General features: G+C 43.5%; 1 protein-coding gene and 1 pseudogene across 1 annotated transcript in view; one reads left to right on the top strand and one right to left on the bottom strand.

Annotated features, from left to right (window-relative positions):
• Nucleotides 1–16606, bottom strand: part of LOC111157519 (RNA binding fox-1 homolog 2) — a 266387-nt gene that overhangs the window by 243528 nt on the left and 6253 nt on the right. The window lies entirely within an intron of this gene.
• LOC111157520 lies at nucleotides 8969–9220 on the top strand (annotated as a pseudogene).

The raw sequence follows: 16606 nt of genomic DNA, 5'->3' as shown, positions 1-16606 counted from the left end.
CTCAACCCTTCTTTGCCAATGTACCAGCTCATTACCTGGGCTCCTGGCAACCTTTTCATACCCCTACAGCTTTGAATTTTTCTTCACTCTCAATATTTCTCTTTATTAGCATTAACTCATTTTCCCCATAAACCTGCCCTATAGCCTTCCAAAGCCTAAAGGCCATTACTAGGACTTGGCATTGTCTTTGTTCTCCCCACTGCTGCTTTTCCACCAATTCATTAATTTTTCATCAAACCCTTACTGGGTGACAACTGTATACCATGTATATTATAATAAGAAGTCAAAAAGAGAAACCTGACACCTGGTCCCTGTTTTAAGAAACGTGCAACCTAGGACAAATGTTCCAAAGCACACCTCAAAGCATCCAAGAGAAGGAAAGAAAACAGATGCAGGGGAGGCACCCTAATGTCCAAACCGACAGCTATGGCTACCTCTAGAGAAGGAATTGCAGGTGGTGGTCAAAGTCACCACTGGCTTTACCTGTTTGTTTCTGGGTTTTTTATTTGTAAGAATATATTTACGTATTAATTTATAATTTAAAATAAACTTTAAAAAGGAGGTGATGTCTAACTACTCTTTATGTTCCTAACGCCTACTAGCATGCTGTCTTGCATATAAGCGGAGCTCCATAAACGATCACTAAAGAAAAGCACAAACGGATGTGTAGAGTTCTACAGAGCAGAGTGGAAGGGAGGAGAAACAATCAAATTCTGTTGCCTTTACTCAACAAAGGTAATGCGGGGTTTGTCTACCTTGGCACTACTGACTTCTCAGATTGGCTCACTCGTCATGAGGCGGCTACCCTATGTGTTTTAGGGTGTTAAACAGCACCCATGGCCTCTACCCAGCAGACACCAGCAGCACCGTGACAGCCACAAAAATCAAAAACGTCTCCAGACATCACCAAATGTTTGGGCTAAAATCTCCCCAAGTTGAGAACAACTGAGTTAATGCTCATACATCGTACTACTTCTTCAACTGCCATGACCTTCTGTCAACCCGCCCAATGATCCCTATGCTTAGTCCCCAGTGATGTCAGTCCTCGGGCTGACAACCCTTCCAAAGCCTCCAAGTTCAACTATTTATTTCCAATGGGCTTTCCTCCACCATAATCATCCGTCTGATAACTATTCCTTGGGAATGGTCACTACCCAAACTCTTCCAACATCACGATCTCAAATTCGTATCACAAGCTCCTGTCCTTCGTCTTCGCCCACCGGCTTACTGCCCCTGAACTTGTCTGTTCCCGCTTCCCTGTGCCCCACCCAGGGTAACAGGCACTAGGCTACACTCCTGCACTTCTCAGTACAGTCTGATAAAGAAACCATCAGGACCACCTCAATTCAAGCTGCCCCTTAACTGAGACTTAATAATCCTTTTATCCCACTTTTTGAGGAATTCTTACCATACTTTGCTTCAACTTTCTCTCCTCTCCTCAAGGTGCCAAGAACACCCTGCCTGCAGGCTACCTTTCTCCCCGAACTGAAAGAAGGGGGTCCTAGGACCTGAGCTTAATCACCTGCCTTCTCCTTACCTCCTAGACATTTGGAGCTCAATAAACAGGTGTTCAATTCAGAAAGGAAAAACATCATGGCTTTACATTTAAGAGTGCTTTCTACAAGGGGGGAAAAAGCTCTAAATCTCACTCTAATTCAAGATTTTATTTTGCAACTCTAAGCAACCTCAAGGAAAGTCGACATTGCCTCTCCAGTTCTCAAGCTATCCCCGCCAATCGACGGTAAAAAGCCGCTGCTGCAAATGGGTCCTTGGGGTCATCATTAGAGCACAGAGAGGTGTGAGAATGAAGAATAAAATGTAAGTGCCAACGGTAACCGGCCATACCACAAATAACGAAGTGCCACCCGTAACTGTGAGTGACTCTCGACGCCAGATCTCCGGGAGAAGCAGAGGAGTACCTGAACGGGCTAAGAGACCATTGATAGCAATCCCACATGCTAAAGACCCATCCCTTTGTTCTCTGTGAAGAATGAGCAATATTTTCCAAGAGTACAACTGCTCTGCAACAGGACACAAGGACTTCAAGTCATTAATCAGCAGAAACCATGGTACAATATTTTTAGAATTAAATGTCCCGTTTGCACCCACCCTAATGCCTTCCGCAGGTACAAGCTTACTGTCAGAAGAAACAGGCAGCATACACATTTCACTTAAAGAACCTCGAAGTCCCTATCGAATCGAAGGCATAACGCTTTCCACCAGCTTTTGTCCCATGAGATAATTATGGAATAAGAAGCCTGGCAAAAGCTTTGGCAAAATAGAGCCAATCATTTCTCAAGACATGTTCTAAACGTTTTTCTTGACCTTCAGCTTATGGTAGCTTAGACAAGTATCTTAAAAGCATTTCTAGTGAGCCATTTTTGGTAACTTGGGAGCAAAATTATTTTTAGCTAAAAAAGTTTATTTCAATCCCTCTCCCATAACTCAGAAGCATTTAACCAGGTTTAGTTCAAACTTTCCAGAATAATTTTTCTTTAAGTGAATTCAAAGCACAGAGGACGTCCCAGCTTCAAAGGAGAAACTTTCTCCTTAAGAGGCACTGACAACCAAAATGGGCTAATATACAAGATATGTAAAAAACAGAACAAAACAAAAATCACTTGCCTACCTGCCATCTACCCTGGTATACTGTGAGATCAAGCACATTAACATTCATAAAATTTTTTGGACGCCTCTGACCGACAAAACATTGTTGTTACAGCATTCCAAACTATGAAGAACAAAATGCATGCCTGCACGGTAGAAAGTACGTCACATAAACTTAAATGTGATGAAAGGGAACATCAAGTTCAAGTTGTTTCCGTGCAGCACTCAAACCGTGATTCCAAACAGAGAGAAGGCCTCTTCAAGGATGAAGGCAGCTGCAGAAAAATAAGGAATTCTGCTAGAAGACAGGTCAACCACATGCATACAACATTAACCAAATACAGGTTTTCTTTGTTCTCTCTTGTTTTTCTTCCATGAACAAAGAGCGTCACTACTCCACCTACCATGAGGTTATGTTCCTTGAGCGGTGGGAGAATCCAATCACCATCACCATCACGTCAACTTCAAGAACAACGGTATACATGATTGCAGGAGGACAGCAGTCTGTGGGTGAACCAACCGCCCAAGACTTTGGAAAAACCACTATCCTCACGCCCTCCGTTCCCACCCAATGATCTACCTGTGGTTCCTCTCTCACCTTGTCCTTGCACATGCTGCCACTTCTGCCTGGAATGGCCTGTCCCTCCCTCTCCTCTCCCTGCCTAGCCCCTACTCACTCACTCAGTCCTCAGCAACAGCTCCTGCAGAATGTTCTTCCTGGGCCCATGCCACCCAGCTGGATAAGAATCTCTTTATTATGCTCCCATAGAAACACTGCACTCATTCCTATCAGGGTACAGAAGCTCCTCTATTACCCCAGGTTGGGTATGGAATGAAAGGCTGTTCCTAAGTCCACTAGTCCATAAAATTCCAATGTGAAAAAATCCAAGTAACCCATTGGGTGTCCATCTAGTGAGGAAACACTGAAGAAAAATAGCTTATGGTAATGGTTTTAACTTGTTTTATTTCTCCTCAACTCACTTCATGACTTGCCCTTGCCTCTTCACAATTGTCTGTGTTGTCGAAGAATTCACCCTGTACAAGTATTCACCTATCACTGCTCACATGACTTCCATTTGAAATCGCGTCTACATTTACCCACCCCATCGTATCAGCATTCTTGTTATAATCAGAGATTTTAGCCTTACGGAATAAGACACAGTTAATAATAAATATAAGCACCAGCAACACCCTATATACTAATAAACAACATGACAGACAAAATTAAAATGGCCGTGTGCCACCACCGGCACTATTTTTTTCTTTGTGGTAGGCAGAATTAGCACACTTCGGCTCTATCTAAAACACGACTTCATTTTTCTATAAAAATTAGCAAATTTGGGGCGCCTGGGTGGCTCAGTAGGTTAAAGCCTCTGCCTTCGGCTCAGGTCATGATCCCAGAGTCCTGGGATCGAGCCCCACATCGGGCTCTCTGCTCCGTGGAGAGCCTGCTTCCTCCTCTCTCTCTGCCTGCCTCTCTGCCTATTTGTGATCTCTCTCTGTCAAATAAATGAATAAAATGTTTTAAAAAAAATTAGCAAATTCAATTACAAGTAAAACAGCTCCTATACTTACTCCTACATCATATTAATAAATTATTTTTAAAACAACACGAGCATGTAATACAAAACTCTAAAGGCACAAAAGACTACAGTAAGTCTTCACCTATACCCCTACTTCTCTGTCACTTAATAACCCTCCCCAGAGACAACGCACTATCAGAATCTTGTGATTCCCAGCAGAGAGTGTGTGTACAAGAATATATGCTCTTCATTATTATATTAATAATATAGTATTATTATATTATCTTTATTAACAGCAGCAAACTATACACTTTTCTGCACCCTGAATTTTTACACTTGATGTATTTGAGTCTTCTGTTTGTTCATGGAGAGCTGTCTGATTCTCTGTAATAACTGCATGATATCCCATCCTACGAATGTACCTTATTTTAGTTCACAGATTTCCTGTTGAAGAGCATTTTCTTTTGTTCAATGGTTTGCTACTTCAAGTAATTTTGTAATGTATATTCTCACGCACAGATGCAGAAGTATCTGTTGGATAAATTCCTAGAAACAGAGCTGCTGAGTCAAAGAATACATGCATTTTACGTTTTAGCAGATATTGCTAAACAGCTTTTCACGAAGGGTATGTGGCTTTTCACCCCACCAGCAACGTGAGTACCTACTTCCCTACCTACACACTTAGCAATACATTGTGTCTCTAAATTTTTGTTTCAATGTATAGTCGGTTCCAGAAACCTCCCATGATACACTTCACAGGTTCCATTATAATGTTCCTTTTACTCTGCAGCCCCACCGTCTAGCCTACTGGATGCATTTAAATGTTGTTAAATGAATAAATGAAGCGCCAAGCGAAAGAGCAGGGGCTTTTGGGGGGTCTGCCTGGCTGAGACAGAGGAGTGTGCAATCTTGATCTCAGGGTGGTGAGTCTGAACCCCATGTTGGGCAGAGAGATAACTTTAAAAAAAAATAAAAAGAGTAGGGGTTTTTGCACAATGAGAGGTATACCTTTTTTTTTTTTTTAAGAATTTATTTATTTATTTGAGAGAGAGACAGAGATCAGGAGAAGGCAGAGGGGCAGAGGGAAAAGGAGAGGGAGAAGCAGACTCTCCCCTGAACATGGAGCCTGGTGCGGGGCTGGATTCCAGCCAGGATCCTGAGATCATGACCTGGGCCGAAGTCAGATGCTCAACCAACTGAGCCGCTCAGGCACCCCAAGATTTACCTTTAATATAAGGAAAAATGAAAGTGATTTAAATATCAGCAATGTTTCCCTTTTAGAAGGGGGAGGTAGGTAAGAAAGGATGGATGGATGGATAGATTCTGATCTAAAATAGTTTCTCCTGGGGGGGGGTTAAAAATCAAGAAATACTTGCCCAAAATAAAGTATTATCCTACCTTAAAGATATATAGCCTATCTTTAAAATTTCAAGAAAGCAGAGGGCGTTCCATGCAACTCCCAAAGGAATAGTAAGGTTCTTTCTCTGAAACTGCCATGGGATCCTGAAGCTTCTCACATTATTTTTCTTACCCAACTTTCCAAATAATGGACTCTCATCGTATACTGTACACAATCACAGAGTTGGTTAACATTTCATTCATTTGCTTCTGTACAGTCCCTGGCATTGTGCTAAAAGTCTTTCAGGGGATACAATAAATCCTGAACTCTGCGCTGTCACTGGTCAGCACATGTTTGCCGTGGTCTCTGGTGCCCCTGCTTGGTGCCACAACCACCACCATAACAACCGGTGACACATACAGTGTTCATCATGGACCAGGCACTCCTCCAAACCCATTTTACTGTACACACTCACTTAATACTCACAACAACTTTGCCAGGAGAAACTATTTTCCCCATTTTACAGATGAACAACTGAAGCACAGAGGAGGTAAGTAACCTGCCCGAAGGACACACAGATAAGTAGGTAAACAGACAATTTGAATCTAAGCAGTCTGATACCAGAATGCCTTTTTTTTTTTTTTTAATTTTCTTTATTTATTTGACAGAGAGAGAAATCACAAGTAGGCAGAGAGCTAGGCAGAGAGAGAAGGGGAAGCAGGCTCGCCACTGAGCAGAGAGCCCGATGTGGGGCTCGATCCCAGGACCCTGGGATCATGACCCGAGCCGAAGGCAGAGGCTTTAACCCACTGAGCCACCCAGGCACCCCACCAGAATGCCTTTTAATCCAGGATCTTAATACAATGTGATAATCGCTCTGATAGAGTTGTGCAAAGAGTCTATGTTCCCAAAGTATTAGGCTTTGACATATACTCAGTGTATACCTCTATCAGAGCAACTATCACACGGCATGAAAGTTACCGGTGTACACATCTACTTCCCCACTGCAAATTCAAGTCTTAGGCATCACTGTGCCTGACGCTACCGGACTCGATAAAATTTTAACTGGGTTTTAAGTTAAAAGACTGAATAATCTCATTTCTATTGCTTGGGCTAGTACTTCCTATTTTCTATGTTGGTTCTCCTTCTGCTCCTGTGTGTCACCATTTCCTAAGACCCATCTCCTCTAAGGCAAGATCTGCCTCTCAAACTGCACTGCTTGCCTAGAGATGCTGGCCAAACCTCTCAGGCTGCCTTGGGTACACTGTTGGGAGTCCTGAAACACCAGACGGACCCGCACCACCATTCCTGCTGGGCGGGGCACTGGCAGTAAAGCTCCTACCCCCCCACCCCACCCCCAGCAGCCACCAGTACGGATCAACGGCTCTTATCAGGAACATGGGAGTAACCTGAGCCACCTGCCGACCCATCTCTCGACTGCTAGGACAGGCGCTTTCTGCGATCGGGTTGCACAAATGCCTGGAAACCTTACACCAGGTAGGAAGGAAGAAGCAACAGGGGAAACAACAGAGCATCTGGTGCCCCGCCTGCTTCCATTCACTGCGTGGGGCCAGAGACTGAGCAGGCCTCATTCACTCATGGCAAAGCCTTGGGACCATAAAGGCTGTTTGGTGAGATTCGCATCGCCGTATAATGGAGGTTGGCATGCATCTAGAGTGCAAGACACATCCTCACTGGCCTCGTTCTCCGACCGGCTAGAATGCTGCCTCCTCTCTAACACCCTTGAGGAGCCAAAGGTCCACTGCAGAAGCTAACTAAGAAAAGCACAGTTTTACTTCAGACCTTTAAATGCATAAACGTCTAAAGGTTAACAGAGCTAGACTCAAGCCTAAGCATGCAATCCTTAATGCCGTCTTAATGTCCGAATCAGAATCCACCGTCTACTAAACAGGAGAAACGTATTCTGTGTTTGTGGAACCGTATCTCTTTACTCCCCACCAGGTCTCAGTGGGAGAGCGGTCATATCCCAATGATGATGACCATTCTCTCAGTCCCGGACTGTCAACAAACGCAGGGGTTACGTGAAACCAACAGCAATTATGGCTGCTGAGACACAAACACCTACTAGGAACTAAATCTTCCTTTCTCACAATTCAACACCAAACTTGGTTCACTGACCAGCCTCCCGACAGCAGTGACATTCAATCAGGATAAGCTGGACATTCTGGATGCATCTGGTATAGAGAGTGTCATACTGAATAAAATCACACTGCAGTTAGAGTCTGTGTGCAATGACTCAAGGCAAACCCCGAGTATCATTACTAACTCAATGACAGACAGGATACCTGACCCAAAAAGAGCCCTTCTAGTGGATAAGGACAGGATGGGGAGCAGCTGACTGGGACAGGTGGAGAGCTAAGGACGCCTATCTTTTGCCCAAATATCTTTAAAGGTATCATCAGTCAGAGATTTGTAGGGTATTCACATGAGAGACTGGAGATGCAGATCAGGTCTCTGAAAATAAAAACAAGAAACATTAAAAAGAAAGATTAGGTTTCTGACCCCATGAGTCCATGAAGACTCCCACTTTCTGAGGTCTTGTACTAATCAGGGTCAGCCTTACCAGAGACATTTAGACTTAGTTTTATCTCAGTAGCCCAGGACAGAATAATCCTAATTCCAGAAACCTAATTTAAAAAAAAAAAATCTACAAAAAATGTGCTGATCTCCAAATACAGAGAAAAAGAAAAGTACAGGTAGCATATTAATTAATTAATTAATTAGCATATTAATACCACCATTTGAGTTTCTAAAAGGGAGTAGAGAAGATATTATGTAGGTACTACCTCTGGAAGGATAGCCAGAAAACTAACCACAGTTACCTCCAAGGAGAAAACTAGGTAGTTGGGACAAGGCAGAGACTTTTTACTTTTTTCCATATTTTGAATCATTCACCATGTGAATATATTCTATGCTTAAAAAATAAATGACAAGCCAGGGTGGGGGGGTACACTCCACGTAAGAAACCCTCAGAGAAACTGTACCAGAATAGTAAGAAAGATGAAGAAATGAAAGACTCTAATTAGACCTAAAGCCAATGTCTGAGCTTACTGCTTGCCGTCATACAGTCTCTGAGCCCGAAATAACTGAAATGAGCACATCATCTCCCTTACCCGATTGAAGCAGGGAGCTGGTAGGAAGACTTCTAGATGCCTTCGACCCTCATTTCATACTACCCACCATTATCAATCCAGTGATTTATCTACTGCTGATCTATTAGCTGATAGCAAAATTACAGATAGGATAACTCTGAGGCAAATAACAGGCAAACAATAATAACAAATTACCATATACACAGCAACTAACTATCCCATTGAACCTCCCCCAAATATGAAGTACAGGAAAGTGAGATAAACACATGAAGCTTCTAATACAATGCGTGGCACATACAAGCACACACCAAATCTTAGCAAAATCCCAATTCAAAACACTGGCCACTTTCTGCGCTCGTGGTGGTAGCAGCAGGCGCGCCTTCGACATGCAGACCGATGCCGGCAAGTTTGTGGACCTGCTCATGCCGTGCCTCGGGACATGCTCTGCCAGCAATCACGCCACTGGCACCAAAGACCACACACCCCTCCAGGTGATCGTGGCCAACAAGGCCACAGGCAGGTTCAACTGCCAGTTGAAAACCTAGGCTATCTGTGGGGCCATTCACAGGATGGGTGAGTCAGACGACTCCATCCTCCAACTGGCCAAGGCCGACAGCATCATTTCAAAGAACTTCTGACTGGAGAGGATCATGGATGTGGAATATTTGTTATAAATAAATAGTAAACTGGGAAAAAAAAAAAAAAAAAAACCCCACTGGTTAGATCCAAATTACTGAAGAAACTGAAGTCTGTGTTGACTTCTACAAGACTCAAGAATTACTGTAATTACATGAATTACTGTTAGGTAATAGACAAAATACTTTCAATATTCAATATATGTCACGTGAAGACAATGAAGTTCATGTTCAGTATTCATTCTTTCTCAATCATACCCTTTGGTCTGAGGGGCACGAGGCCCAAAGGAAAAGGCACTGAATAAAGAGCCACAAAATCTGGTAGAAGCATCTGTGCTCGCTTCGGCAGCACATATACTAAAATCTGGTAGAAGCATCAGTTTTGCTACTTCCTAGTCATGAGGCTTAAAGAAGTATATCTTTACCATATGAAAAACAGGAAAAAGAATCACCAATCTTTTGGGGTTGTTGTAGGGAATAAACAAGAACCTATATCAAAGCATTTTATACACTATAAAACATTATATAAATTTAATTACTGTATATTTTGTACAATTTTAGTCACCAAGCTACAAATCCAAAGATGGTGATTACAGAAAAAGCAACAAAAATTATTAAAGAGATTTTTTACAAATAAGCCCTATAAAGACTGATTTTTTTTTTCCAGCAAACATTTACTGGCTTCTTATTATACTATTTCCCTGACATTCATGGAGAAGCTGAAGACAGAAAGACTAAGAGACTGTTCCTGCCTTTAAAGAAGTCAAGGGGCGGAGCACCTGGGTGGCTCAGTGGTTTAAAGCCTCTGCCTTGGGTTCAGGTCATGATCCCGGCGTCCTGGGATCGAGCCCCGCATCGGGCTCTCTGTTCAGTGGGGAGCCTGCTTCCCTTCCTCTCTCTCTGCCTGCCTCTCTGCCTAACTGTAATCTCTGTCTGTCAAATAAATAAATAAAATTAAAAAAAAAAAAAAAGAAGAAGAAGAAGAAGAAGTCAAGGGGCATCTGGGTGGCTCAGTCGGTTAAGCATCCAACTCTTGATTTTGGCTCAGATAATAATCTCAGGGTCCTGGGGCTGAGCCCCATGTCCAGCTCCATGTTCCTCTCAGGGTCTGAGATTCTCTCTCGTTCTCCTTCAACCCCGTCCCCCCATGCTCGTGCTCTCTCTAAAAAAATAAACTTTAAAAAAAACTGGGGTACAAAAAAATAAGGCTTGATAATTACAACAAATATGGCTATTATATACTGAACACCTATTATGTGTCAGGCCCTGAATAAGCACATTCTATATATCATCTCCTTCAATTCTTACAGAATATATTTTACAAGGGAAGAAGCTGAGGCTTAGAAAGGTTAAATAACTTCGCCAAGATCACACAACTGTGCTACGGAAAAGCTAAGGCTCCAACTCAGCTCTGCCTGGCAGCCTGTTCTCTGTTTTATAACCTTGGAGCAGGAAAAGCTTTTCTAAGCAGGGGACACACGCACGCGCGTGTGCGCATGCACAGCAGAACCAGTTCCTGAAAACATCAGGAGACCTTATTACATTAAAAAAAAAAAAAAATCGGGGCACCTGGGTGGCTCAGTGGGTTAAGCCTCTGCCTTCCGCTCGGGTCATGATCTCAGGGTCCTGGGATCGAGCCCCGCATCGGGCTCTCTGCTCAGCAGGGAGCCTGCTTCCCCCCCGCCCCTGCCTGCTACTCTGCCTACTTGTGATCTCTACCTGTCAAATAAAAAAGATCTTAAAAAAAAAAAATTAACCTTCGGGTATCTGGCTAGCTCTGTCAGTATGGCTTGCGACTCTTGATCTCAAGGTTGTGAGTTCGAACAGCCCCACGCTGGGTGTAGAGATTACTTAAAAATAAGAAAATCCAAAGATAAAAAAATAAAAATAGAAATAATTTTTAAAAAAATCTTAAAAAACAAAAATTGCCTTCTGATATAGTCACTGAAAATAGCAGTATGCAAAGGCACCATTTTGCTGGTGTCTGTGGGAAAAAAGGAGAAGATAACACAAGAAACAAAAAAGGGGGGTTAGTTGTTTAGTGAAGGGGTACAGGGCACCTGGGGACAGATGCTTCACTAAATACATTTTTATAAATGTAGGGTTACATCTGCTTATGAAGTAATATGTGATAGTTTCAAATTTTCAAATTTTGTTTAACTCTATTTTGTTTCAAATTTTGTTCAAATTTTGTTTAACTCTATTCCAAAGTTATTTGATTTTTCTTTTCTCAGCAGAATGACACCTATTCTCCTTTCTCAAAGAGCCATCGATGGAATAGCCTGGGACACTGAATTAAACAATTTCCTCACCTGAAACAGGATGCTGGACCAGTCAGGCGTTTCTCTTGTATTGGAACTGATACTTTTTTTTTTTAACTGAAGTATGGCTGACAAATTGTTTAGGGTTTGTTCAGACTCTGGGATACCACTAAACCAAACGAGCATGTACTATTTACCTAAAACTAACACTGAAAAAACAATTCATCGTGAAGCTCAAATCCAATAAGGATAAATGATCCTCACAAAAGCCCAAGAAAATCAAACACAGAAGTTTCCTGAAACAGGCCAGGATTAAAAAGCAAAGGATAACACTTACTCCGAACTACTCCTAGAGAGAAAAAGAAATGCAAAGTAAGCATAAAGGAAAACTGCACATACACACAGATACTCGGGTATCTGTTAATCGCAGCATTTTTACACAGCTGACAAAAATCGCTAATGGTGTGTGATAAGCACCTTTCTGAAAGACTTCTGCTGTATGTATGCAAAATGCCAAAATTAACCAATTGATCTCCAACACTGTAAAACACAGCCAGATCAAAGCCAAAACGTTACAGCAAAAATGGGGAATCAAATTTTTGGAATCAAAACAAGCAGCTAGAGACCTGTAACACCAAGCAGAGGGACCAAAAAAATGCGTCTATAACACGTATGAGTAGCACCTGGGGCTGGGGAGGGGCTTGCCAACAGAAACAGCAACTTCTAAGCTGCCACACGGACCTTCTAAATATGACCAGCATCACTCAAAGTCCAGGATGATATCAAAATCAACCAAATCAGCTTATTCAAAGTCAGGAGTCAGACCACGGCTTCAAGTACGAATACAACACCCAGAACACACGGTAAACCGTTCAGGTCAGGATGGCACAGGCCGACGTGTATAAAATGGCCCCACATCTGTGACAGCTGCATAGCACCTCTCCCCATTCTTCAAGCAAGTCTGCCCTGCCTTTCTCACAGACACACAGGAGCGTTAAGACCAGAGGCGCGCTCTCAGAACAGGCCCTACCAACTCCCGGTAAGCCCTGCCAACGCTCCCACTGTGAGAGGGAGCCATTGTGGAGACTTCCTGAAGTTCCAGCAAAGTCCTCAAACCCATTGTGCCGGCTAGTGACAGGGACAGTGTTCCTGCAAGTCTGTATGAGGTGCAAACCAATGAGTTTAAGCTTTGTGGGCGCTGGGAGCCACCACAAAACATCTTCCAATTCTGCCAGGTTTTGCTTTGAAATGGCACAATCCCACAATCCCATCCCCTGGAAACCAAGAAACAGCAGGTGAAAGCTGTCAAAGCCACAGATTCAGCGCATCAGGGGACAAGACAGTCTGAGGAGGGGATAAGCGACCTCATTTGCAGACACTTTTGCAAAGGACTGGAGGTGGAAAGGGGAGTAAGAAAAGAGGGGAGAGGGAGCTCAACAATTCCTGCTTTTTACCCAAAATTATTTTACTTTTTCTTAACCCAGAATCATGACCCACCCTCCTCAGAATGTTTGTGGCATACTGAACTGCAGAAGGAAAAAAAAAAAAAAAAAAGGAAAAGAAAACTTAAGGCTGTAAATGTAACTGTATAAAAACCCCCGAGAGGATGACCTAGGAAACTAAGCTCCACGCAACAAGGACCCACTGTGCAGCTGCTTTTCTTCTGGCCTAACTGTCCAAGATAAATAGCGCAGGCTCATGAAGCCCGGCGACTTCCAGGAAAATGGAACCAAAGTCCTCCTGACTCAGGACAAACCACATACTCCTGAAATAAGTCCCTAAATGAATTCCATATAGGTCCGTTTTAGAAATCGTTCTGGCGGACAGCAATTAACGTCCCCTCCTCCAGACAGCTGCCAATGTGCGAGGAAAAAGCTGCTCAAAATAAGGCAAATGGAAGAACTTCCCATGAGCCTCTGTTCCCAAAGTGTTCCAACTCGGGCAGTAGCTGGAGCTCACACTCAAAGCCCGGAGTGCCCCCAACCAGGTCTGCTCTTCCTCTAGTTCCACTAGGACAGTTTCCGCCCCCGGCCTTGCAAAATCCCATCCCTAAGAGAGTCCCACAGCAACCCTGCCTACCCTTAATGATAAATCATGCCTTGCCGTGATATTTACGATTAGGATCCGACAAAGTCGATTCAGCCAAAAAGAAAAATAAACAGTATGCCTCCTCAGAAACCACATGCCTGGAATGAAACATCCAATACTCAGTGCAAAGTTTCTTTTCCTCAGCAAAGGAAAAACCAAGGAACCAGCCATCCCATGGGAAAAATCCCACATACCAAGGTATTATCTGAAGACTTAGGTCCCTAAAAAACCCAAGTATTATGGCTGAACACACCCAAGCATTATGGGAAGTCTAAACTTCAAAGGCTGTTTCCACCCTGGGGAAAACGGGTTTCTAAGCAGTTATTCAACCATTATCATTTAGCAATTCAAAATTGTCATCTCTTTTATAAGTGGTATTTATCATGTGTCCCGTGCCTTGAATCCTCAGCGGAAATTTCTAGATGCCACGTATGTGCAGGACACATCAGAAGGAAGTGATATTATTACTGGTTGCTGTCTCTCTCGTTCCCATCTTAGAATCTGCTTTTTTCATTCAGAACCCAAAAAGCCAAAGGCATTACAAAGTCCATCTGGTTGCCTGGAAAGGGGCCCCGACTGAAGAAGTAAGGGAAGTCTCAAGGTTAGAGAGAAGAGACTAGGATTATAGAGCAGCAGAAATCAGAAGCTGAGAGGGAAGGAGACAGGGAGAACAAGGGACGGGCGGGACGAGTCCTGTAAAATACATCTATGAATCTATTTCCAAGGTTGCGGTTTAAAGGAACTCCATCAAGCTTCCTCATTTTCAAGCACATCCAATGGGTGATCTGGAAAACAGCCTGCATTTTGTGAGGTGTCTCAGTTGGTATTTTTCCTGTGGCCACAAAAGAAGCTATAATAGCTTATGAAATTCATTCGTTGGGAAGGGAAAGGTTAAGGTCCACCGTTGATCAAATGGGCTTAGTTCCAGATGATGGTAATATCTCTGAACTGCAACACTCCAGCATCTCTCCGCAGCGCTGTAAAAGGCAGATCAACAGACTGCTCCAATGAACTGGAACAGGTTAGCTCTAATTGCTCCTTACTTGTGTGGGTCCTCTCTTCTCCTTAACCACACCATCACAAAGGCGCTTTTTACACATACACACGTGCACTCAATTAATATCTGAGCACAGGAAACTAAACATTACGTTGCCATGCCCACCCAACACATTCAACAGTTAAATTCCACCCCTGCTTCTGTTTTCAAAGACCCCTTTCTCACCTTTAACCCTGATATCAATGGAAAGATCAGGTACCATTCACAAATCCCACAGCTCCCAGTCTTCACACGAGCTGGAAAGCAGACCAAGGGCCAGACCCCCCAGGGAAAATCTGGAGAAACAATTAAAGCCATCTGCAGGCCCTACTGAGGGGCAGAGAGACAAAGTTCAGTTCAACAAAAATCCTAGTTTCTTGACTACTGGGGCGCAGGCACAGTGCTAAATCCTAGGGATCCCAAAGGCTCCCTCGATCTCACAGTTTGGGCAGGGGTGGAGGGGAAGACTCTGGTACTTTACCATTTGGTAAAGTAAAATGTGCTAAAACAGAGCTTTGGACACCATGTTTTAGAAACCGGCAGGATGTGGGAGGGATGGGAGCAGACACAAAAGGCATCCAAGAGGAGTCAGTATCCCAACTGATCCTGAAGACTGAGCCTTGCGGATGAGAGAGAGAGATGCTGAGGCAGGAATTTCAGGTAGAAAAAAAACAGAAACAAAGGCACAGAGGTACGAATGAGCCCACGTGGCACAGCATGCTAAGGGAACTAGAAGCTTCATACCCCAGACTCAGAGGTGGACCGCAGAAAATTCAATGAGGCTTCAAAGACAGGCCAAAGTCAAGCCAGAAGGAGGCCAAATGAGAGAGAATGGACTTTATAAGTCAAAGACAAACTGTCACGTGTTTTTAAAAATTAAGCTCTTTCAGGTGGGTGACTTAGTAGTTTGCAGGCAGGTTTGAAGAGACTGGGGACAGACCACAAGAGGCAAAGGCATCCCAGCTCAATTTCCACAAACCAGAAAGAGAGCAAAAGGTGTTATCTATTCGATGTAATATTAACTAGCAAACCTTGTAACATCTGAAACGCAACCATCATTCTCACCACTCCTGCATCCCGGGTACCACCCGAACGGCCAGTGCATCTGTCATGCACATTCCCAGTGGAGATCCCACAGGTTCCACGAAAAGTCCACTGCTCGGTGCAGGCACTGTGATAACTCACTAGCTCTTTCAGTGCTTAGCAAAGAAGCTAACCTCTCCTCTTCCTCCTCCTCCTCTATCTAGAAAGCCCATTCACCTCCTCCACCCGGAGGCCGAGCAAATTCAGTTCAACACACTGCTCATCTCTAGTAGTCGCCAACTCTGACACTTCATCAGTCGGAAACACATTAACCACTCCACGCTCATCAAGCAGTTAGCAGGACCTTGCGGAGCGCTGTACGGCAGCCTATAAGGGAGGCGAGGAATAAACAGGTACTGCTGGGCTCCATGATAGACACTTCAGATCATCTCGGTTACTCATTACAGCAGCTCATTAGAGTATGTATTAATTCTCCCAGTTCACAGATGTGTAATCAGGAGCTCAGATGTTAGACATCCTACCAAAGGTCATTCATCTGCTAAGTGGAGGAGTCAAGAGTCAAACCCAAAATGAGAAACTCTAAACAGTGTTTCTTTCACCACGCCATACTTGACGTATACGTGGATATCAAACATAATTACGTACGTTAAGGTCGGTCGTAATAATACTAACAACAACATCTCCCTTTTAAAAACTAAGAGAGGGGACCCATGACGTACAGTCTCAGACCAATGGTTCACTCAGAATAGTCATAACTAAGTGATGACAACTGGGATCTCCAAATGCTACTAAAAAAGATTACTACTGACCATTGGTGACCCAAAAAAAGGCAGACTCAAATAATCAAAGCAACTTGGCTATACCCCAGAGAAATAGATCAAATCTTCCATACACTTTCCCCCCGGAGTCCCTACAACAACATCTGAAAAACTCATGGCTGATTGTTCACTTGCTCTTCTC

The sequence above is a fragment of the Enhydra lutris genome, unplaced genomic scaffold (assembly GCF_002288905.1).
Source record: "Enhydra lutris kenyoni isolate GAN:26980312 unplaced genomic scaffold, ASM228890v2 scaffoldscaffold55, whole genome shotgun sequence".
NCBI lineage: Eukaryota > Metazoa > Chordata > Mammalia > Carnivora > Mustelidae > Enhydra > Enhydra lutris.
The sequence above is the reverse complement of the archived record's forward strand: the minus strand, read 5'-3'. Positions and strand labels throughout refer to the sequence as shown.